The 25,902-nt window shown below is 42.6% G+C and overlaps 1 protein-coding gene across 1 annotated transcript in view; it reads left to right on the forward strand.

Annotated features, from left to right (window-relative positions):
- The window catches only part of GAP43 (growth associated protein 43), a 58,001-nt gene that overhangs the window by 2,973 nt on the left and 29,126 nt on the right, over positions 1-25,902 (forward strand). The window lies entirely within an intron of this gene.

Genomic DNA, 25,902 nt, shown 5'->3' on the forward strand with positions numbered 1-25,902 from the left:
GGGCAGTGAGATAGGTGGCTAGAAATGCAAGTGTTGCATGCGCTGCATTCTAGAACAGATGGACATTATGGGGGTATGTGCTCACTATTAGATTGCATGAGTGATTAAACAATAACCCGCAAGCAGGTTTCCCACTTGTGGGTGAGATGAGTCCCATTCATCACCAGCCATAGACGACGGCTTCCCTCCCGTTCCATCCTCTCCTCCTCACCCCAGCGCCAGAGAGCCAGCGGCTGCAAAGGTTTAAACCTGCCACACCCATCAAATCAAAGGAGGGAGAGGGGAGAAGAGGCAGTCTGCATTTCTTTCCCCTTCCACATGAGCTGCATGAATAAACAGGGCTGTACCTCTAAAGATGCAGTTTAATGCAATTGGAGAAGGCAAAAGCATTAGGGGGAACAGTTCTAGCAATTACAGCCAGCCGATGATGTGGCTTGTCATTCCAGGAACTGCAGAGGTGTACAAGAAGGAGGAAATGGAGAAAAAGAGAGGAGGATGCCTGCAGAGTGAAGGTTTTCTTGCTTCGGGATATTAAGATGTCTCAGGCTTCATTTAGGATAACTTAATTATACTGCATGATGCAGATGCTTCAATATTTGCAAGGCGTGGTCTTACCTTTAAACACCACTGTGGACAGAGGAAAAAGGGTACTTTAAAGGAAAGGTGTCTATCCACACCCCTCCTCCCACCACTTGTGGTGTAAATCACCATAGACTGCTGATTTCAGGGCAGAGGCAACTTCATCTGCACCTAGGGATAGTCTAGCCTCTGCCTTTCTGAGAGACACTGAGCAGCTTCTGTGCTTCTTCCAGTAAACAATTGTTCCATGGAAGTTTAATTACTATTCTCACTATTTCTCTTCCTGGGGCAATACCCCTGGGATTTCTACTGAGAAGGGTGTCTCCAGAGAAACAGCCCTCCCATCACCCTCTCCTCCACTGCCTTTGCTGACTATTAGAGACATTGATTTCTCCTAGATCATATAATGTAACTATTCTTAATGGCACAGGCAAGCCCCCTCCTACGGAACTAATTGCAGGCAGAGATTCCACTGGGAGAAGGACAGTAAGGACAGTGGTAGTGCTTAGTGGGAAAGAAATCAGTCTGTGGATCCAAATTGTCTTTGGCCACTTGCTCCTGAATTGAAGGCCCAGCAAAAACAAGTCAGGCAGTGCCCACTGGTAGGCAGAGGCACCCCTGCCTAGAGGGCTGCACTGAATCTTCTGTGTGACCATGCCAGGCTGGGGACACATGTGCAGCCCAAGGAACCAATATGTATTATCTAAGGACTTGTCCTGGCCTAACACTGAGGCTGCCTGAATGTTCTCAGAGCTGCTCCTGCCACAGGATAAGGAAATGAGCTGTAGCTCCAGGCTTCTGTCCATGGTAAGCTGAGAGGATGGGCATCGCTTGGGGATGAAGATGAGGGACCTCTCCTTCAGTCATGTGGCTTTGACTGACTAGAAGGAGAAAATGCAAAGTGTTTTCACCTCAAATCCACTCTCCTTGCAGGCCAGGTGTGCTGGACCTTGAGATTAGCCAGCTGGTTAGAGCATGGTGCTATTAACACCAAGGTTGTGAGATCAATATCTGGATGGAACATTCACTTAAGTGCTGGACTTGATGATCCTTGTGGCTCCCTTTGAACTCAGAATATTATGTGATTTGGATTTTGTGATGCCATCCCAGGATCATCCCGCACAGACATTATATTTCCCTCTCCCAGAGGGAGAGGAATTTCCCGTTTCCCAGAGAGCAGGAATTTCTCACTGCTGGCAGCTGCCAAGTTGCAATGCCTTCTTGTGCTAGTGGAAAGGTGAACGAGGCCCATTGACCCTTGCAAGATGAAGGCAGGCTGATAGTCTTGCATGATGCAAACGAAGGATGTGTATTCCTGCTTGGATTTGCTGTGCTCGTGCAGTGAGGCGTGTGCTCCTCATAGTGACTTGTGTGCTCCATGTGCTGTCCATGGCAGAGGACATGGGGCAGAAGTAGGTCCTGCCTAATCTCTACCAAGCAGACAGGTATCTGCTGAGGGATTGGTGTATTACCAGCAGCAATAGCCTGAAGGTTGCTTCTGCTTTTGGCTGAGATAATTTGAAGCAAAAGCACCAGAATCACAGAATATTCTGAGTTGCAAGGGATCCACAAAGATCACCGAGTCCAGCTTTTTAGTGAATGGTCCATATGGGATGAAACCCACAACCTTGGTGTTATTAGCACCATGCTCTATAAGCTGAGGCCTCTGTATGGTTGTGGAAGGCTGGTGGTGCATTGCTGACTGCCATTTGCTCAGTGCATGCACTGCTGGCCCATGCATCCTTCCTTCTGTACAACCCTCCCGTTGTCCTCTTCCTGAACATAAACAACTTGTGATTCCTTTGTTGCTTTGGGCTTCCTCCTTACACTGGGAGGGCTCTTTTTGGATTTGAGAATGAACAATAGCTCTGAAGACAGTGCTCTAAAGACACCTGAAGATGAGAAACCTTTTGCTCTCTGTTTTGATGCCCTTTGGAAGTCACTGATTCCCCTGTTTACTGTGAGTCTGACAGGTCTCAGGGGTAGATTTGGCAGCAGTCCTTACCTGTCTGCATCTGAGTTTTGAAATCCCAGTTGTTGTTGTTCAGTATTGTAAAGAAACAACCGTAGCCCAGTAACTCTACACAGAGGAATGTTGGGCTGATAAGAGGAGTTTGGTCATCCAGAAAGGCATGGTGGAGGGTACAAATGTTTGCTGATAGAATATCTTGCTATGGGAGTACCAGAGCAGGTACCCCGATGAAACACCTTTCAACATCTGAAGTCCAAAATCAAAGTCAGGAATCCATCCACATTCCTTTAATCTATAATTCCAAGACCCTCCTGAGCACACCAGGAGGTGACATGTAACCTCAGAGCTCTGATGGCCTCAAGTGGAGAAGGTGTTTATATTTCCTTTGGACTCTTTCTATCACCTGCTGAGTGCATGTGTAAAACTCAATGGCTTTTCATGGTTGTGAGCACCACAGGGCAGTATAGAGGAATTGGTTTAAGGAGAGATGGTTTCTCTTTCTGGCAGTGCTATTAACCTGCTTTCTGACTTGATCTAAGCATACATTCTCGGATTGTTGTGGCCGTCTCTGCAAGATACTTCTTTAATTTGGAAACTAAACAATTAGAGTAGGGAAAAAAAAAAGGGATTCAGAAGCCCTCAAGTGAGAGATGCTTTAGACAGGCAAAGCTCTGCTTTATCCATCCTCAGTCACTCCTGCAGTGCTAGGATGTTTATTAGCTCCTTGAGTTCCTTCAACACAAATCACTGATTTTCTTCTCAGGCCCAGGATTTATTACAATGGACCAGAGCCTGAGTGTAGGGCTACAACTTAGTTTTCTCCCTGCTATTTACCAGAGTGGTAGCTCCTTCCTGACCACCACAGTGATCCAGCCTACAATATGTGTATGGGGTGAAGGAATAGTGTAATGAAAATAGCAATTTGTTTTTAATACAGCAAACGGAATTTGTACTTTTGGAGTTACACTGCTCCTGCTGTCTCCACCGGTTACTCATTCTGTCTCCTCTTCCCATCTATTCTGCTCCTTGCCTTCCCCCTGCTCCCTTGACCGTGCAGTGCTCCTGCTGGCAGCATCAGCCACTACCACCAGGGTCTGGCTCCTTTCACCTTTCCTGGCACCAGTATCTGAAGGAAAACTGGGCTCCTTCTTTGTCCTCCAGTTGCTTTTGTATCTGCCCCAGTTCTCCACTTGGGCAGAGTTGCAGCTGACACAAATGAGCATCCCTAGACAGAGACAGCAAAGTGGTGAATCTTCACTTCTCACGTTGCTCTTGGCTTAGGTAAAAGGTTGCCCAGCCGCAGCAGCAGCTGGGAAGGGTATGGCTGCAACAGGAGCAATGCATGCAGTACAAACTGGTGTCAGCATTCCTGCTTTCCTGATGGTTCATGCTCCTTCCAGGCTTGTCCCTTGGCTTCTAATGCCACTGTTGGGTGGCAGGCTGTGCTACAGCTGTCTTGTTGGCCCAAGACAGGATGTCCTGAACCTGCCATCCAGGGATGGTTGGCATTTATGTCTCAAAAGGGAAGCCAGGATGTACTTACAGTCTCTTAAATTGTGACCAATAAATGTCAGTCCCGTTCATTACTCATCTTGCAGCCGAAGTTTCTTGAATTAATTCCAACCATAATCACAGTATATCTCTATATATAGAAAGCTGGGTCATCTCACAATATTTAAGCATTCTCTCTGGAGGATACACCTTTCTGTAAGAGCTGGTAATTAGTAAAGCTAAAGGGCTCCAAAAGAATCTCACTTACTTGGTTTGAATGCCCCTAAAATTCAGGGGTGCAGGGGAGTGTGTTTGGATCTGAAGCTAGTTTCATTCCACCCTTCCCACAATTGCCTAGAAGTGCTACAGTGTTTTCAGGAACTTCAGTTTTTTTTATTAATTGGGATGATTTCTAATAATTGGTTATGTACAGAATAATTTACAGTTCTGATTATTCTTATAACTGTTAAGACTTATCAATTAGCATTCAGTTCAGCAGACTATTGAGTGGAGTCTAATTAATTTATTTTATTAACAGTATCCAATGACCTTATAAATCTGCAATGTTAAGTACTCCAGGGCGTGCAGGTTGGGCACCATGGTACTATGCTATGCTCTTTTGCAGAAGATGCCAGTCATTTATATTAATTCAGATTGAAACCAGCAGGATGTAAACCACAGTGGTTTTGAGCTGACCATTGTTCGCCTTGCGTCATTTCACCTTCTGTCTGCCCACAGCTTTAGGAGTAAGGCATTCAGTGCTGGATTTATAAATAATTTAACAAAAAGTCATCTAGTTAGGAATGGTAGACATAAAGAAACAGGTGTCAGTGCCTGATTTGCTGACAGTAAAATTGCAGCCCTTTGGTTTCATGTAAGAGTGAAATCCACTGCTGGAAATCACCTGCTGAGCAAATGCAAGGAGGACATCACCTGCTCGGCTGTGCTCAGGGGAGTGGTGAAGCTGGGTGACAGTACTTGAATGATGGGGAACTGAGACAAAGGGGCTTATAGAAACTGGACCAAAAGTTTGCCCCCAGCAGGGACACTTCACTGTGTTCCTTAGAACTGTGAACTTTCACTTTACCTACTGTTAACATTTTAATTCTTAGCTTGTTATGTTGGAGAAGTCAGACTGGCAACTTGCAACAACCTGGATTGCACAGGCTGAGATGATTCTGTCAGAATGGAGATTTTGCCTGATCAAAGATGTAACACTGTGGGTTTAACCCTTCCTATTTACATTTCCTGTGGAAAACCCAAGAGAATTTCCAGTCCTACATAGAGTTCTGAGGACTGACAACTGCAACAGAAAATTCATGTTTTAATGTTGACTGTTAAAATTGCAGTCAAAATCATTAGAGGGATGCAACCAGTCCTGCCTAAAGTGCAGAACTGGCAAATGGCCTTTCCCTTGTATCCTAAATTCCACTCAGAATACCAGATAGAAGAGATAAAACCCTAAGGAAAGGACAAATGGAGCAAGAAAAAGAAGACCTCCCCCCAAAATAACTGAAGAACTGAAGCCAGCTGAAATCTCCATGAAGTAAACAGAAGTTGGATAACTTTCAGAAAAAAAGTTAGTGAAGTTAATATGTGAAACAATACTTGAATCTCACTGTTATATGGTAAAAATGGATATACAGCAAAAAGAACCCTCTATTATGTTGTCAGTGTACAAGATTCTGTAGAAGGTGAAAAAAAAAAAAGATGACAAATTAGTGAAAAATGACCCAAATGGCTCATAGGAACTCTTACAGTTAATTCTTACTTATATTCATTGTCTTCTTTCTTTGAGTGGTATGATTCCACAAATCAGGAAGAATACCATGAGACAATGCCTTATCTTGTAGAATTTATTTACTTTTTAATCAGGATGTGACTGTCAAGAGGAGTCTGAAATGCCTCACAGTATTTTAGCATTGTTCTGAACTGAGAAATAAGGGATTGTTCTAAACTGAAGTACATTCTTAGAGGTGTCTGTCATAAGATACAGAACTTTAAAGCTTCCTTCCTTTCTAAGGGTGGAGGTGCCTAAAGCCCTCACACAATTACACTTAAAACTGTAAAGTCCCCATAACATTCTTAGGCTGTTTACTGGCATGCCTAGATGATCCTTTTTATAACCCATAATCAACTCAATACATAGACAAAATAATAATTGAGCCAGAGCAAGAGAGTGAAATAATATCATCCTGACTCTCTCTGCTTGTGGTGCTCATGGAGAGGAGGGGAGAGCTGTGGTTGAAGCTTTACATCCAGCATTGTTAATAAGGCCAAAGCATTTTATGCCCATTTTGCATATCTTCAGTAATGTGATCAGCTGCAAGTTGATGGCTAAAAGAGGTAACAGGAGCCACAAAGGAGGAAGATTAGGATCTAGGAAAAGGGCAGAACAAATCAGGATGTACTGATGTAAGATGGTTCTTTCAAGTCATCCTAGCTTATTTACAAAGGTGAGGGAAGCAATTTCTGAACCATAAGCTTTGAATGCTTTGAAGATTCATGAGGCCTGGATGAGATGTCAGAAGGCTGAAAACAAGTAGAAGATAAGAAATTGCAGATTACCCAGTTTAACTTCATTCCTGGAGAAAAAAAAAATGGTGGAAATAATAAAATAAAAGAGATTATTAGGAGCCAGCACAGACCTGTCAAGAACAGATCATGTCAAACTAATTTAGCTTTCTTCTGTAACAAGCCTTGTGGATACAGAGGAAGTAGTTGTCATACCTTGTCATTTGTAAGAATTTTGACATTATCTCACAGTCTTTTATCATAAATGAAGCAAAGAAACATGTTCCAAAGGAAGGCATTACAGCAGAGATGCAGAACTGGTGTAGATAAGTTTACTCAATGAGCAATTCTCACTGATTTCCTGTTGAAACGGAAGACTATTGAGCACGTTGCCACAAGCTTGTGCTGTGGCCTGCTAATGCTTCATATTTTCATTAACTAACATTGTACTTTATATTATAATTTTAACCTGGATAACTGTCTAGAGGAAGTGTTTTATAAAATCTGCAGATGGCATAAGCCAGCTGTGGTGAGCTAGGGGAAACCACTGTAGTTCAAGAAAAGTTTGTCAAACCAGGGACCTGGTTTGAACAGCATCAGAGTGAATATGAAGTGCTCTCCATGGGAATGATTAATATATTGCAGCCAGTTCTACATGGGAGACCACAGGCTGTCCTTCAGAAAGGCAGACAGGGTCTCTAGAGGACCACAAGTTCAGGGTTAGGCTAGAACGTTTTCCTGTTGCCAGGAAGGGGAACACCATCTTACCAGGCTGTGCAAGTGGGAGCGCAGGCCGTCAGACACCATCTCATAAGCCTTCAGCTCTGATGTGCACATGTAGGACTCAGCTGAAATGTCCTGCCTTAGTTTTGTACTGCACTCTGAGGAAGTGTGGTCCAGTGAGAAGATGTAGACTGGGATAGTGAGAATTGCTTAAGGTAAAAGGAGAAAAGACTGAAATAATTAGGGTTGTTTAACCTAAAAGGAATAAGGCCAAGAGTGGTCCACATGCTAGTCTGGCAAGTGAAAGAAAATAGGAGCAATCTGTTCCTGCTGCCCATGATGTATAAAACTAGGAGTAATGGTCTTTAATGAGGTGTCTGAAAAGATTGTGATACACTGTGATATAGTGAGTAAACTGTGGCAGCTTCAGTCACTGAAGGGCTGCAGGAAGTACCTCTGGACCAGAGGATGGACTAAATGGTCTCTTGTGCTCCTTCAACACTATTTCATATGATTATTATCAAATACTCACTGAAGCAGAACCTGGACCCAGTCCATCCTCTTGCAGGAGTGTGCTTAACCAGTAGGATATAAAGTGATATTTACTTTTGTATGCTCTCTGTCTCTGGCCTGATGATTATTTAATTCTTCCATGGAAAAAGCCAAGGAGCTTATGCAGGAAAAGCTAGGAGCAGCTTGCTCTAAACAGTCTTTTGTAGGAGGGAGGTAAGACTTGAGATCTTTTCAGGTACAGTAGAGATTGGATCAACATCTTCCATAATTTTGGGAAGCTAGTGTGTCCACTGAGATACTGAATAAATAGTTATTTACTGTTTGTAAATGTCATTTACATTTACAAACATTTACATGTCAGTTATTACTGACATGCTGTCAGAGAGGAACTGGAGTTGTTCTTTTCAGTACAGGGGTTCAGGGCTTGGATCCAAACCAGAAGATACCTCCCCAATAACCAGAGCAAGTTGCCTAAACCCAGACTGTTCAGATGTCATTCCAGCCTTTGTTATAGCCAGGTTCTAAAGGCATTCACTTGGTGTATTACAGTACTGAGGTGCCCAGTTCTACCTATATTTTCTAGCGGACTGAAGGCTATGGTTTCAGCAAGACATCTCACATTCTTCCTAGACTTAGTTACAACATCTGTCTCTTGAACACAAACATCTGCTGGAACTCCACACCGAGGTGCCCTGTTTATTATTTTCATAGGAGAATTCTTACAAGGAATTTATCAATTGGTGGCTCCTTCTACCTGCCTGACATGAATTGTCTCAAAGCATTTGTACGGCAGTCACTCAGAAATTCCCAAACAGAGTGCTGTATTCCTACTAGAAGTCACCTTTAGTGCTTAATCCCCTCTGCTGCCATTATGATGTGTCCCAGTGGTTGCTGGGAATAGAGAATAAAATATACTGAGATATAATTCACCTTCTCTGGATGTATTCTCGTGCAGCAGAAGAGCTATTGTTACATGGAAATATAGAAGAGCTAAAGCTGATATGTGGTATCCTTCAGTATCTCATGCTAAATCTGTATAACCCTTAGGAAGATATCCTTTGTTTATTCCTGAGTCTTTTCACAACACAAGAGGGGGAACAAGACACCCTGCCTATAGTCAGGATTACCCAGCTTTTGGGAGATGAGATAAATTGCAATAGTCAAAGACAATCTTTTCATCTACATCAAACTTTGCTGGGCTTTTCCTGCTTGGACAATAATTTTCTTGGTAGGGGTCTTCTTCAAATAGACACTGTGGCTTTTTAATTTATTTGTCTGATGAGATTAGAGGAATAAAGCTTTAAAAGTGCAAAGAATTTTGCAACTATTTAAGAGGTAACAGTTGCACCTTTCTAATACAAAGGAGGAGAACATTATGATTTCAAATGATGAAATTTCCTATTTTCTCCCTTTTTAGTTTACATTTAAAAGAAAAGATTAAATACCTTTATTAAGCATGTATTTAGTTTTCAAAGTCAAACACTTAGTATACAGAAAATTAATTAAAAGGGTTGCCTATCCATCTTTAATTTGTCTTCTCTCATGAATAGACATAAAAATGTGGTTCTTAGTTATAAGATCAAACAGTGGTACCTTTTTTTTTTCAATAGGATCCCTGTCTCATTCAGTGCACAGAATGGAATACACTTAGGGATTAAATGAGTTTTGCCATAAACAAAGCTGATTTCTATAGGTCTCCTGTTGTATTTACTGCCATTGATGAAGGTTATGTATTGAATTGGGCAGGGGGCTGTTCAAAAACAGAAGAATGGTCTTGTATTTTGGCATTTGAATACTGCCCTGAAGAACTAGGCTTTTTCCTGCCTCTTGTCACAAGTTCCTATGTGATATGAAAAGGCCACGTAAATGAGGTTTTCCATGGGTGGCCATTAATTGGTGTGTTCTTGTTTTCTGGATTCTCAGTTTGAGACACCTGGGGTCTGACTTGCAGAAGTGCAGAGCTGGTATTGTGTGGAGGTTTGCTGTCAACACACACAAAGCTGGGGAAATATTAATCTGAGGCATCACAAATTGAGGACCCAAAATTTGTCATTGCTCTGGCCATTTTGATCTTAACCTCTTTTTGTTTGATTTTAGTGTCTGTATAATAGAGATAATAACCCCACCTATCTCTCTGGGAGAATATCCATTAAGGCTTGTGAAGCAATGAGATATTATGGCAAAATAGCAACACAGAGAAAAACCATGAAGAAATCAGTATTCTGAGTTCAGTGATGGGTTTGAATGATGCGTGGCAAATAAGGTACTTTGCTGTGGTTGAAATTAGGATAAGAGGAAAATACTGAATTGCTACCCACTCTGTGAGCTCTGTCCTTTGTAGTAGCTGAGGTGGGGAACATTTTCAAGGAAAAAAAAGATACAATAAAGACTATTAAAAGGCATCTGCAGGAGGAAGTCAAAGTGAGGTTTCAGAGGTAGTCTCCATTTTACATTTTCTGCTTCTGCCTTTAACATGTGCCTGAAAGATGATTGTAAGACAGGCTTTTTATGTAATACATGAGTCCCATTACTTTTGACTTGTGTCTGTGAATGATAGATTGCAAAATAATTGGGAAAAAAATGGGTCAAAGCTGTTATCACTGAAACTAGTACTACACTTTTCATTGATATTGGAGGGAAGATCTTTAAAACAACAGTCCTGGAACACTCTTGTTATTACTCCGTTTGTATGTGAAGAAACCAAGGCACAGAAGAAAGTGGAATAATCTGCTGCAGTAATTCTGCCTGTTTTCTCTTTATATAACCAACAGCTTTTAAACTAGCATTCACATCCCTTCTGAATGTATTAATCTAGAAAGGACAGAAAAAGGATAGGTTTGTTCCTCTCTTCTTCCCCTCCCTTCTCCTCACCTGGAATAAACCGAGTAATGAAAATAATTTGTTTGCTGTATTTGCCAGTCTTTTTTTCTTTGTGTCTGTGGGGTGGAACATGTATCTGCCTACGGGACTCAGTTGGAGGAAGAACTGACCCTGAAGTAGTGGAAGCAAGCGGGTCCATGCTATCATAGGGCCTGTATTCTGAGCTTGTGCTGTTCTCATGGAGTTCCGGGTTGTTGCCCCAGAGGATCTCCAGGTGGGGAGGTTGTGCTCACAACAGGGTCTAGATCATAAGCTCCACACTAGGATGTGCTTAAGAAAGAGATCAGAGCCTTCAAACCGTGCTTAACAGGGAGCCTGAGAAGAGGCAAGAACCTTGGTGGTACACTGTCATATAATTTTATTGATGAAAGCCTTCTCCAAATCTGAATATGCTGTTGCTACTGTGGAGACCATGAATATTTGTATTGCCTTTCTCAAATCTCTGGTTTGTAAGATGGGACACAATTTTCTGGTCAGGCACAGGTGGGGAATTTTTCCTACCATGGCTACATATGCTAGCTGCTTCTGAACTGTTGTGTTGCCTGCTAAGCCTCTGTGTCCATGAATTATCTCCAGAAGAAAGTTACTTCCCCAAGGGGTGCACAAAGCCCTGGTGTAGAGCTGATAGTCAAGACAGAGTGATCAGAAGAGATATTTCATGGAGGCAGTGTAGGTGGCCAAAAGAGAAGGTCTTGTTTGCAGGTCTGGAGGAAGGACATTGTCCCTCTGCCACTTAAGAATGGAAGTGGAGAGGCTGCCAGTGTAGGGAAGAAATAGATGATGTTACCAAGTGAAAGCGTGGTTGTCTCTCTGGGCCAAACCTGATGCATATTTGCCAGGAAGGCAGTGGAAATGTAGACCTTGTGTTAGCTTTTGTGAGATGGTGGGGATTTTATAGTCCCTACTATTCCCAAAGCAGATGGGATTTTAGGCTAACCTTGCTGTCACGCTTGTGGAAATGTGCACTGCTACAGCACAGAAATGGAGGGGGTGGCAGAAAAGGGACCAGATTACATCAGGAGATAGATTTATTGGAAGTATCTGTGACTGTGAGACTTCGCTGGTTTCTTATCCCTCTAGCAGGAGAAGCAGTGACCACAGCAGATAATACTGTAACTTGTAAGCACCTGCTCTCGAACTGAAGGGGCCTTACCAAGCTAAGGTCAGCCTTCCCATCTCACAAAGTGCAGTAAGTGGCCCCACTGGCAGGGCTTGCTTCCTTCTCTTCCATGGTCCTGAACTGTCCCTGCAGAAGGCAAAATGTGCTTCTTGTTGCTCTGCCTCATTAATCCAGCCAGTTCCATCTTTCACATATGATTCATTTTTTCTCAGCTTCATGCATTATGGTATTATCGATGCTGATATCCCCAACCTGTAGTTTTTCAACTTCTCTTAGATACTTGCCTCTAAACTCTTCTTGCTGTCAGGTGCAGCAAACAGCAGAGGATGAATACCTCTAAGGGGTACCATACCAAGCATTTCTGCTGTTAGGAAATCCATTTGTGAAGGCTGAGCAGCTCAGAAATGCCTGGAGAAGTTAATCAGAATTGGAGATAGGCACAGTTTTTTTAAAAACCACAAGCTTCAAGTACTGTGGTGTAAACAGAAGGTCATTTTGCTGCCAGTGGCAGTGAAATAGTGCTCAGTTATACAGAGCATGGAAAGTGCTAAACAGGATTTCTGCCTTTCCTTTCTTCCACTTCTATCAATGTCCTGTTCTTCTGCCCTGCAGCAGCCCTGCTATTCCAGTTCTGATGTTCCAGGGTAGCTACAGAGCTGACAAAAACTAGGCAAGGGTATAGCTGATCCTTTGAACAAAGTAATTCTCTGTTCATTAGCTTTTTTGTACATATTAAATGATTAAATCTTTAGGGGGCTTTTCCCTGATGCCGTATTCATTAAATTGCCAGATAAGATGTATTTTCTATTAATTCATTTTTTTTGCTAAGAAAAATCCTTAATTTTCCACTGATAATCCTGCTTCACCTAAATCAAGGATGGACAACTTGTGGCTTTCGACCCAGAGGCAGATACTGAGTGATTGACATATAACTTCCACAATGGAATCACAGGATCATTTAGGTTGGAAAAGACCTTAAGATTGTCGAGTCCAACCTTTGTCTGATCAGCACCTTGTCAACTAAACCATGGCACTGAGTGCCACATCCAGTCACTTCTTGAACACCTCCAGGGATGGCGACTCTACCACCTCTCTGGACAGCCCATTCCAATCATGACATCCCTTCCTGTGAAGAAATTCCTCCTCATGTTAAACCTGGACCTCCCCTGGTGCAGCTTGGGGTCACGGAGATATGTTGTATTACTGCCAGCACATTGCTGATGCTACGAGTGCTTTTTTATCCATATCTCCATGTGGGAGGAAGCCCCCAGGGGCTTTTGAGGCCACCAGCTTCCTACAAGCTCTGGGACTCAGCTGGACACTTGGCCTCATCCTATTCCACACTGGATGCTGGCATCCTGGGGAGCCATTGCCTGGGAGCAGCTTGTTGAAAAATCTCACACCTTGCCTAAGGGTACTGGTTAGGGGCTTGACACCTCTTGGACATTTAAAGTTGTTTTGGGTTTTTTGGGGTTTATTGTAAGATGCTGATGAAGCCAAGAGGTTTGAGCTCCCATGATGTAGTTAATTACAGTTTAGAAAGTGAAATCTGGGTAAAAGTTGAATCATATCACAATATTGGGAGTGGGAATAGATTTAGACTTCAGCTGCAGCATGAGTTAATGTATGTGTGATAAAGACCACGGAGAAACTACGTTAGAAGAAAGTTATTAAAGATTCTAAGGCAAATATAAAAAAAAAAAAAACAAGCCAACACTGGGAATGTAGTTGTCTGTGCAACTTCAGTAGGGTCTTCTCTTGTGAATGCATTTCAGTACACTTCTAATGACAGGAACACATTTTTCTCTTCAGGGATTCTGACCACATTCAGGTCACAGAATGGACAGTGCTCACTTAATGAGCAGTTACTCAATATTTTGAATTCTCAAATAAGTCAGTGTGTGACCTCCACAACTTTGCTTAATAATATTCAAACCTTGTTCTGAAATCAGAAATACAAATTTTCTCCTGAGCTGTCTTGGGATTCTGAGCACATCCCTGGTATCACTTAGTAAATCTTTGCAACACCCATGTGAGATAACTGAGTATTTTTACTCAATTTTTGCAGGTGGACAGCTGAGGCATGAAGAGTTTGGTCTCTAGGATGCCCTAGTTTTTATCTCCTGAATTTCAGAAACAGAGGACCTGACCTTTATTCATAGTTTTTGTTTTCAGTTTCATATATCTGAAAACATCTCCCATTACTGTCAGCTGCAGCTCTGAGTGCTCGGCACTGCTTCAAATGAGACTCAAGGTGTCTGAAGTCAGCTACTCAGAGATGCAGAACTTGTCACTTGGAATGACCCCATGAAAAGCATGGGCCAGGATAAGAGAGGAATCAGCAGCAAAGGTGGGGCAGAGGTGTAGGACAGCCATCTGTTAGCTGCCCTAACCCTGGGATCCTCTGTTCTCCTTTGCCAAACTTCTCCCTCCTGCATTTTAACTTTCAACTTCCAACTGCAAAGACTAGGAGCAAGATCTTAGTGTAATCCCTTTATACCCCTGAGTTTCCTAAACTCCAAATATCCAGATTTCCTACTAACGCTTTAAGTCTTCTTTAAGCTACTTTGTTTTACTTTGCAATCTCGCAGCAGATATTTACAAGCCTTTTTCCAAACAGTGGCAGGGTGGTATTAGGTAATTTACAGAACTGCCCTAACAAATAAGATTTATATAGGCAGGAGCCTAGAAGGATTTTCAGAGCCTTGGTGCCTAATTCACACTGGTTTCAATAAGATTAAGGCAATGAGGCATTTGTTTAGATCCCACCATTCATTCCTTAAAACCTGGCCCTTAAATTCTTCTTTGAATCAAGTTTATAGGGAACCACTAGAGCTAAAGCATAGGAATGTATACTAAAATGTCAATAATTTGTGGTAAAGTTCTGTGAAATCTGTAAAGCAGGCATCTTGGGGGAATGTGTTATATTTTCTTCAGGCTTCAAAATAATTGCTTCTGCAACCAAAGGAAATTACATGTAGAAACTTTTTTCTCTGCTTTGCACTGAAATCAAAATGTTAGTCACCTGAAAGCCCCAGCAGGTGCAATTCTACATGAGTATCCCCAGATATTCTAAGGATCAGGCAGATTCCAAAAACTTAATGGCTGGTTTGAGAGAGTACAGAAAGTGTTTGTACATTTGTAACTTGTTCTTTTTGGAAAGAATCAAATGAGTCTTGTTGAATTTAATTTGTTTGAAAATATTCCCTATTTAGGGTTAATTTCTGATTTAATTTCCGTAGGATTTAATGAATTAATGCAGACTGACTTCAGGCAGTATATTCATTAAAATTTGCTCACTTAGTCACTTACTTATGTTTATACATATGTGTGTGTTTGTGACATGCAGTTGGTGACAGTTGTACCATATAATTTCCTCCCCCTGACTGGGAAGGAGGGAAAAGAAAGAGTTACCAAAAAAACAACAACAACAACAAAAAAAAAACCAAAAAAAAAACCCCAAAAAAACCCAAAAAACCCAAAAAAAAACCAAACAAACAAACAAAAAAAAAAAAAAGAAAAAAAGAAAAAAAAAGAAACCACTATACTCTTCCTGGGCTAAAATTTTAGATAGATAATCATTCACTATGATGGAATTTGCATGATTTTTGCATCGTTTCTATTTTCCTGACAGAGGGACCAGTTAATATGAAAAGTATAGTACAAGAAGTGACATGACCTAGTCACGTAATATAGATATTTGCATACCATAATCTGGCTTGTTTGAGCAGACCTGTGAGTTGCTTGACTTGTGTCTTATGAACAATTTGGTATTTTTATTGTTAATGGGTCAATAAATTTATCTGGCAAGAACCAGCCTTGTCCTGTGACTTCCTGAAGAAGCAGAATCATGACTTTCTACCAAAAAATAACACTATATTTAGGTGGTGCTAGGGGATATAAGCTGGCTGCTGTAGTATCTGAATTGTTTTTCCTCTGTAAACCAGTGTGCTCTCTGTGCCCTTTCAACACACTCCCATTGTCTTATCTCCCATTGCTTGTTTAATTGCTTCCTTTCTGACACCACAAGGGAGATCCATCCCAAGGATGTGGAAATAATAATGGTTTTCAGTGTTGTAAATCCTCATACATTTGGTTTTTCTTAGAGTGGGCACCTCTTCCTTCATCTGGAAGGAAGGATAAGAGCCCTGATGGAAATTCTTGGACAACCACTGATGAGGGTTTGACATTCTTCTATTTCCTCTTACTTTTCTTGGCTGTTTAACTGCTTGACATCCTCAGAAAACTCCTGAATGTGCTGAATAGTATTTGAGGGGAACTGTCAAGAAATGGAGCAGTCAGACTCAGGGCAGTGTTAGCAATCCATGTGTGGATTGCTAATTATCTATAGGACATGGCCATTCATAAGTTCCTTTAAGCTTTTTTTCCCTTTCTTCATCCCCAAGTGCTTAGCTATTTTCAACTCCACCTATTTTAATGGCTACAGCTTTTCCTCCTGCCTTTGGGAGTCTGATCCACACATTGATTTATTTTGAGCTATATTGCTAATTACTATTTTTGTAAGTATAGTGTTTCATTATTCATTAAAGCTGGGGAGAGATTTTAGTAATTTCTAAGTAGAACAAATGTAAATTCAGTAATCAAGTAAGATCTCTGGTTAGGGTTTAAGAGGGCTAGGAGGAGTGATCTGATGAAGGAGCTGGTATAACAACTGAGAGCTATTGATATATGAAGGAGTGTTACTAAGAAAGCAGAAACAAACTAATGTTGGCATGGACAAGATGCAGGGGCCGGCTGAAATGCTGTGAGGAATTTTTTAGTTCACTGAAGGAATAAACTGCCACAGGAACCCAGAGAGTAATTTTTTTGGGGCAAATGTCCAGAGAGTGGTAAAAACCACTCCTGCATGGTGGATGAACAAAATCAGCCATGCTGCACTGTACAGGGAGGGTTTAGAGAACCCTGGAGATTTTAAATTCTTTTCTATTTAGTGTGTGACAAAGTCACTCAGTGTGAACTGTCCCTTACTAAAAGAAGAGGAAATACTGTCCATTTTCTGGTGTTAGATCAACTGTGCAAGCTTCCCAGTGCTTTCTGTCTGGATTTGCATGTGTTCTGAGGGAAGAAGGTTCCTATTCCAGAAATCCGTAAGTCCTTCTCAGGATGAAAACCCTATTTCCATATCACACCTGCATTAGAGTAGAAAGACGTGGAAGTAGCTCTGTGCATTCTGCCTGCCCAGCCATCGTAGGAGTCCTTACCAGGGTCCCTTTTCCTTCAGCTTCTCTGCCAGGGGGCCTCTGAGCCACGTTGGGCTCCAGGGGTTTCTGGATGTAGAGTACAGTTCTGCTACAGATGCACCAGTTGCAGAGTCATCTAAACTGTGTGTCCAGGGAAAAGACATTGTGATATGCAGTGCTTTGATGCTACTGACATGCTTCCTGACTGAAGGATGGAAAAAAACCTAGAAGACCTTATGGTCAAGATACTAAATACTTATTGAAGCCCTTTTTAAATAACAACTTTAAACTGGGAAGCAGGGTGGTGAAAAAAATGAAATAATTAACAGTTGTCCTGCAGCAGGAAGATTAGGAGAAGATCTGGATGACTATTTAAATGTGCCTGTGATATCCTAGCCCTTTTAAGTGGTGGATCCAAAGATTTTTTCCAAGGGCTTTTTCCCTAGCACATCTATTCAACATGTTCCCTTTGGCCAGGGGTCTTTATAGCACTAAAATAGCAGGGTCCACAACGGTTTTTGCAGTAGGCACTGCAGGCTTGCCTCCCCCTCCCCCCTTTTCAATAGGGTTGAATACAGTAAAGGAGCAAAGGAGGAAACAAAATGGCTTAAAGCCACGTGTGCATTTCCCATAGCTCAGTGCCAGGGTCTAGAAAAAATTACTAAGCCCTGGGGTTACTGAGTCTTGTGTTCAGGATCTTCCCAGTCAAAACGATGCCTGTACTCTGGTGACAACTCACCTGAAGAGGAGAGAGAGGAGAGGGGTGTGGCACAACTTTATGCCCTCAAGACTGTACCATTCTGGAGTGACAGCAGCAATCACAGGCCTGATTTATCAGTTTTACAGACCTTGGGAAGCACTGGAGTTACACAAACCAGGCATGGTCTCAAGCAGTCAAGCCCAGATTCTTGTGTGAAAGAAGCTGTGTCATACACATGCCCTCTGGAGACCTTCTCAGGTTCTGGCAGACACTTAAGCCCCCTTTTAGGGTGTTCTCATCCTGCATTGACAGGAGGAAGTAGATAAGAGCAGGGCTTAAATATTGCACAATACTTTACTGAGCTACACACCATGCATTTGAGGTTGTTGCAGCACTACAAATGCTAATTTAATTATGTTCAGAGTCCTTCTGGAACTAAACAATGTCTCCATTTGTAAGTTGTTTGGAGCAGTGGACCACACAGATATTGTAAAAATTATCCCTAGCAAAATGTCACTGGAATAAATGAAATGAAACTCCACTTTCATCATCTGACATTGGTTTTGGCACCGGACTTCAAATAATATTACTGTACAACCATTAATCACTAAATAAGTTGGAATAGAAGGAATAGGAAAAAATGGTCTGGATCTTCTCACACTTTTCTGTGAGTCAGCAGTATGTAAAAAGCTCATAGTGGGACCAGTGACCTGTCTCATGTATTTGACATGTTAAAAGTAGGTCTAACTCTTCCTGTTCTCACCTGTAGTAGTGCCTAAGCAGGGAGGAGATGTGGATATCTCTCCTTCTCTGCTTCTACTTTAAACACATATGAGAAATGAACAGTAAATGTAGGCCAAGAATTATTTCACATAAGGTTTTCTGTAAGGTCTCTGGCATTGAAGACAGATTTGCTGTGAAGAATTCAGATTCATAAGATGGGTCCATGTCTTAACCCTCTGCTTGTGGTGAATTCATATACAGGCTGTCACAACAATCCTGTCAGCAACCTTGTAGAAGATTGGGGCAAATATCAAGACCGGTGCCAGTGAAGTAAAGCTGGGTGGAGACAATGGCCAGGGCAAGCCAGGGGATGCATAAGGGCAGTCTCTGGGTCAGTCAAGTCCCAATGGGCATGACAATCCACAACACAAATCAATAAACTGAGCTACCATGAAGATCAGATCCAGACTTAACACCCTCATTCATATCAGCAGTTAGGCTGATATCCTGTCCTAGTGAAACTGAGGCTTGTGTTAACAGGGTCAGGAAATCCTATGGAGGAAGAAGCAGAGCCAGTAGCGCTACTCCTGCTCCTGGCTGGTTAAGGAGAGGCCATGCCAGTGAGACCTGTTGAATCCCTCAGAACCAGCAGCTTATAAAAAGCCAGCTACCCCAGTGAGAAGAGAGAGTCTATACTGATAGGTAGAAGCCTTCGCAATGGATTGCTGCACTTTGGGGATACAATATCATGGAACACACAGAGTTCAGCTCTGCAGAGGGGTTGTGGGATTGATCTATTTGGAACTAAAGCTGAAGAGGCTGTGGAAGAGGATATCTTAGGCAGAGCTGTTTTAAAGTTTGTCAAATTGTGTAGATCTACAACTCTGTTTTTTTTTTTTTTTTGGTTTTGCTAAGAGCAGATCTGATGATTCGAAAGATTGTATGGTGCTCCTCAGTGAATGGGGAAGCTGTTGGCTAAAGGTGATGCTTGGAGCTAGGCTCTCTTTCAAGACTGGAAAAACAAAAGACAAAGATCTGACCAGTAGGTTAATGGAACAGTAAGAAAGGCACTACTTACTGTACTCGCCTTGCTAGATCCCAATCAAAAATCCTATTTCTGCTTTCTTCAGCTCACCATGTAATTAAGGGATAAATAAAGGGATACACACCTTTGTCCCTCCTGAAGCTTAATTGCTGTGTGTGACTGAAGGCACAGGTGACAGCCACAGTGTTTCACCCTGGCTATAGCTGCAGTTCAGGAGAAGAAACACCTTTCTTTTTTGTACAGGTGCTCAATATAAAGCAGTGGTGGTGTCACAAAGGGCAAGTCCTGCCTGACTGACCTAGTGGTTTTCTGTGATGGAGTGACTACTCCAGTGAGCAGGGGAAGGGCTACAGATGTCACCATTTGGACTTCTGCAAGGCCTTTAACATGGTCCCCAATGACATCTTTCTCTCTAAACTGGAGAGATTGATTTGATGGGAGGAATCTTTGGTGGGTGAGGAATTGGTTAGACAGTTACCTCCAGAGGGTAGCAGTCAACAACTTGAAGCCCCTGTAGACACTGATGACAAGTGGTGACCTTTAGGGGTCTGTCTATATGGGGACCAGTGCTATTTAATGTCTTCCTCAGTGAGAGAGACAGTGGGATCAAGTGCACCATCAGCATATTTGCAAACAACACCAAGCTGAGTGGTGTCGACAGGCCTGAAGGATGGGGTGCCCTGTGTTGCCATGGAGGGAATGGGGTAGGAGCAGGACATAAGCTTCTGCTTGCTATGGAGGTCATTCTGGAGACCTTGCATAAGTCTGGACTCTAGGGAATCTCAGCAGCTGTCTGCCCAAGATCTCAGGGGAGCAAGTCTGAGCAGGAAATTAGCCTCTGTGCCCTGGGTGCAGCTAGATCAGAAGCAAATGTGTCCAGCTCTCATAGGGGCAGTCACTCTGAGCCACCAGAGGCTATATAACAATTCCCTAAAAAAAATTTGTCGAGTCCAAAATTAAAAAAAAAAGGGAAAAAAATCCAGACTGGGAGAGAAAATGTAGGGAGGGAGAGACATTGATAATTCTGGGTTTCATTACCTGCTCATAGTCAGCAGACTGTGGTTTCAGAGTCTGAAAGTGCTACTTCAAAATAGTCCACATAGCAGCAACCATCATTGCCCAAACTGCCCCAAACCCAACAAAGCAAACCACATAGTTTGAGTTTAAAAAGGTAAAATTTCTCTTTAGTCCAGTGACATGCGAGCTTGCATTTCTATCTAAGCACATCTACATAAAAAATAACCTGTTCTTTAAATGGACTTTTCTAATCAAATCATAGTTCAAGGGAAATTTTCCACCGGGTCCTTTTGCTGAATTTCTTCAATGTGGGCTATTTTGGTAGTAGATTTACACTGTCAGCTTGGATACTTTCCTGCTTCCTTTCTAGGCTTTGATCCCTCGATTTGAATGCCTGTTGACTGGTTCCTTCTGGATTGACACAAGTATTTCTCTCCAAATAGGAGACTAGACACAACTTACAGTACAGTATGCACTAGGATTCAACCTCAAGCAAGGGCATAGATACTGATTGTGCCAAAGCCTCAACACCTTCAACACAGTTCCTACAGACCTTGTGGCCTGGAGTGCCCTCATACACTTAGGCCACACCCCAGGGTATACACACACCCTTGGCATGAACTTTAAAAGCACCCCCTTCTCAAGTTCCAACCCAGTCCTGTCTCTGAGACTCTGTGTGCTCTAAATTGAAAGATGAGTGAGTGCAGCTGTGCCCCACAACTACCAAAGTTCTCCATAGAGCCCAGACCAGACTCAAGGCAAGTGTTTTCCCCTGTGAGCTTCTCTGCTCCAGAAACATGAACATCATCCTGAACATCAACCTTTTTGTGTCCTCTTCAGGGGCAAGGCTCTACTTTCTTTCACCCAGCCTGCAAAGGCAACATAAGCAGTAGTGAGTGCCTTTTTCCATTTAACTCCTGGAGCTGTTGGAGCTTCAGGGTGGTAGAGGACACTGTGGTTGACCACCAGCTTAAGAGAAACAGGGTGACAGACAGAAGGGAGAGTCACAAAACAGGTGAAGAGAGTATGGATTTATTCAGAAGGCTCACTGGAAATATCTAAATGGTTTTAGCTTAGATTGTCTTCTACCTCTCTTTGCAGCCACTGTACGCGAGTGAATAACATCCATCCATCTGCCTGACTGTCAACTTATTTTAATCTAGACACCATAAAATAGAGGGGATTTTCCTACATATGGGAGGATCTTGTAGAGGAAAGGGTGGAAACCCCATTGTTAGAGAATTTGAAACAGAGAGCTGAAACCGTGCTAGTTATACCCTGGGGAACAATCCTGCATAGGCCTTCAGAGGGATGAATTAACCTTTTCATTCTCAAGGGTGTTTTACCCACCATCACCATAGTCATCCTGGGAAAATAAAGGAACTCTGTTTGTTTCCTCACCTTGAAGACAGGTTGTGCTGACAGGTGCCATCCTCTAGCCAGGTGTCTTCACACCATTTAACTGGGTTTAAAAAAGCTGTTCTGTGTGCTAAATTGCTTCTTCACTTCCCAAAGCGTGAAAGCCTTTTCTCTCTTTCACGTGTCCGTGCTTTGCTCCTTCTGGGGAGACAGCTGGTCTTTTCTTTAAATACATTCTGCTCCTTAAATGCCGTCTCTGAGACAAATCAGGTCATGGGGAGCCAAGCCCATGAAAAACGCTGAGGTGACTCAACCCTGGGAAATCACTGGGAGCTGGATGCCTAAAATTCTTTGTGAGTCCAAGTGCCCTTGAGTAACATCAGTAAGAAGATACATTGTGTTCTAGTCAGGAACAGAGCATGGGCTGAGATGCCTCTTAACCCCACAAATAGCACAGGTGTTTGGGTGATTCAGCACTAGTTCACCTAAATAACTGAAGGAAAGGTTTCCACACTTACTTTAGCACGGGTCTCATGAGAAAAGAATGACTTTGGACCCTTATTCCTTTGTGTGGAGAACACAGTTTTTTTTTTTTTTTTTTTTTTTTTTTTTTTTTTTTTTCCCCAATAATAATCAGGTATCATATTTTCCTTGGGTGAAATGGGTGAAGTGTGTTATTGCTAAGTGTCAATGGTCTTATGGATGTCCAGGCTCAAGGCCTATTGATGCCTTGTCTGGTGAAAGGTGTGTAACTCCTAAATCTGGGCTCCCAGCACACCGTTTTCAAAATACTGGGAGATGGCCACATGTACCAAAGGGCTCTGGGATTTGGTGTCATGTTGAAGAGGAGCTCCTAACTAAGGACACAAAGGAGCAGGACACCAGGGTGATGGCTGAGCATATAGCAGCCTGATGCTAGGATGAATGTCAAGGAGGTTAATACATGCTATATATTGGAGGGCAGAGAAACACCAGGAAAGGGAGAGATAGAGAGAGAAGCAGAGGAAGCTGTGTAATATTCAAGTATCTTTCAGTGAAACGGTAAATTCTTTCTTGGTCTCTCCACCCCAGCATTCAGAATGCGAAACAATGTGATTATTTTTTTCCAAGGAAAGACAATGAGGTACACCATGAGAGACAAGTGGACTAACAGCAAGCGAGGACCAAAGCACTCAGTCCTCTTTCCTTTCTTTGCCTATATGTGGCTGCAAACACATGGAACATCTAGAAAATACCTAGGTTCTCCATTTTTCCTTTCCTGAAGTACCAGCACAGGAGACATTTAAAAGGGTCTGGCGGTTATAGTAATACTTCCTTAATTCTTTGCCATAATTTGACACCACCAGCCACCATCTCCCCTCCCCGTCCCCCCTCCCCCCCCTCCCAAGCTGTGAGTTTGGAGATGGAAAGTGTAAAAGCAGCCAGAGATTAGAAATCTTCTTGTCATGGCTCCAGGAAATTTCTACATTCCTGGTACCTAAGAATTAACCTCTGCCCTATCTGTGATTTAACATTAATTTATCTCCTACTCTCTCACCTACATGATAGCAAGGAAATTTTCACTTACAGGAACAGTCTGCATGGGAAGGGATGTCCTAGAAACCTGGAGGTGTGGCAGACAAGCAGATGGGGATGGTGAGAGGATCATCCCTCTAGGACTGTAAAGATGCTGTGGGCTGGGTAGATAGAGACATAAATGTGTGTTTCATAAAGGCAGAGCTTTGCACACTGGCTTCATTGGGTGTGTGAGGATAGTCTAAATTAAAAAAATGGACATGTTTGACTATGTCCTTTTATAGATTTGTTTAGCTCTTCATTCACTGCCTCAGTGATACCATTTTGTCATTACAGGAGCTATGATTTATTTAAAACTAAATGAAGCAGAGGACATTTGCTCTGTGTAAAATGGCAGTACATTGCATGTACCCTAACAGTATCATGAATGTCTCAGTATTAAGTATTGGCGTGAGTTTACTTTATGCATAAATGTGTAAATGAAGGGGAGGGAGGTGATGGAATACTAATATCTGAAACTTATCCCTACCAGACCTGATTCCTGACTGAGAACTCTAGATTCCATGCAAACACTAGTAATAAGAGTCACTTTATTCTAGCCACAATACAACAGCCAAGATGTCATGAATGCTTGGGAGATAGATAAGACAGACAGATTTCTTGTTTTCCACTGAGATGGTTTTGAATACATCCTGGCAGGGTTGACTCACCTTTTTAGCTTTCCAAGGAAGACAAATTGCTTTCCAGGAGATTCTGCTGTATACAGGTTATTTTTGAGCGCTTCCTTAATTAAAGTTTATCTGCTGTGCACATAATCCACAGATGAAAAGCCCCTGGGGCTTTTTTTTTTTTTTTTTGTGTGAACAGAAGTTTTCCCCTGAACAACCTGTTTCTCACCCAACCCATTGTTATACAACATGACACACATTCTTTATGGATACCGTGTCTTACCCCAGAAGTAGCTGCAGGCCAGTAGCCTGGAAAAAAAGTAATTTCAGATGCCTGGGATGCTTTACTGGGGAAGGACTGAATAGAAACAGGATTCCTGAGGGCCACAGTTGGCAAAGACAAACTATTAGTACATTTCTTTCATACAGGATTTTGAACTCCACCTCTGCCCCAGTCTCATGTTTCTTATCTTTTGTATCTGAAATTATGCTGAAAGCACCCTACTGGATATACATTTTGCAGTTGCAAACTTGGGATCTGGCAAGGACTCAACTGGATGTCATCCCAACTGGGAGAAGAGGATAATGATGTCACTGGAATAGCAAAGGAGCCTTTTAGCTCTGCTATGCTGTAGGTGCAGGTGGGAGGTTTTGGTCTGACCTCCCTGGAGAGAAGTGCTCTCCCATCCCCTGCCAGGTCAGGGGCTGACAGGGGTACAGGGCCACCCCTGTGCGTTACTGTGCCCTGGGCTCTGGCTAACAGAGGAAGGAGATAAACCTTTCCAGGGCTGCATAGCCTAGGTAACAGGGCAGCTCCTCTGGAGTCAGAAAGTCAGGCATGCAGCAGTCCACGACCTGTAATAGCCATCTTGGTTGGTGTAGGAAGTATGTGGCATGTGAGAGCAACAAGGCCAGTTGCAAGAGAGATCTCCCTTCAGTCAATGTTTTTCTTATTTGTCCAGGGGTTAGCAATTTGGTCACATTCATTAACGATTTCACAGGAAACGGGCAGGGGGATTGGACCCTTAAGGCCTTGTAGTTATGTCTAAATTGTCTTTCCAGTCTCCCAGTCTTGCTGCTGTTTGAGACTAGCCTCAGTCCTTGGGGAGGAGGAGTCAAAGCTACAGCATTTAAGTGTCCTACAGTTTTCAGAAGGAGTACCAGTCTATTTTCACGTTGCTGTGGCTACGGTGTAATGCTGGCATATCCAAGATCTCCTTAAACTAGCTAGTTCAGGTATTAGCAGTGAGGTTGCCACAGCAACACAGGACTTACTGCAAGCTGCAAAACTTGTCTAAGGAACAGGATGGATGAGCCTGTGTGGAGCTCTGCACAATCTGGCTAGTTTAAACATACTTCCAATTTGTTTCCAACTCCTTGTACTGAAGTAGGCTGAAAAGCTTATCCAGATGCTGAATAACAGTGTTGAACTAGCTATGCAAGACAACACAAGAATGGTTGCAGCCTGCTGGTGCCTGTATTGTCTTTCCATGTAACCATCACCTGCTCTCTGACAAGCTGAGACAAACATGAAAAGCCCACTTTCCATACTGTGTCATTTAATGCACTTGAGGAAGTGTAGACATAATGCTCACCCTGTGATTGGTGCAACAACCATTTTGTACCTGGGCATGGTCAGGAGCAGAAAAATTCCTTGAGCAGAATTCTGTGTATTAATTCCATTTACATATTCATTCACAGCCTTTTTCACCCCCTACATAAGCATCCTGTGCCCCTCCCATCTCACTTCCTGCTGTATATAGACCTATCCACATATCTGCACAGCTGTGTGGGGTGGTGATTTTCCTTGATGATTTGGGGCTGCTCACTCCTTGGCCACCATAGCCACTCAGGGAATGATGAGCACCAGTGCTAGGGTGAG

This window comes from Vidua macroura, chromosome 2 (assembly GCF_024509145.1).
Source record: "Vidua macroura isolate BioBank_ID:100142 chromosome 2, ASM2450914v1, whole genome shotgun sequence".
Classification (NCBI taxonomy): Eukaryota; Metazoa; Chordata; class Aves; order Passeriformes; family Viduidae; genus Vidua; species Vidua macroura.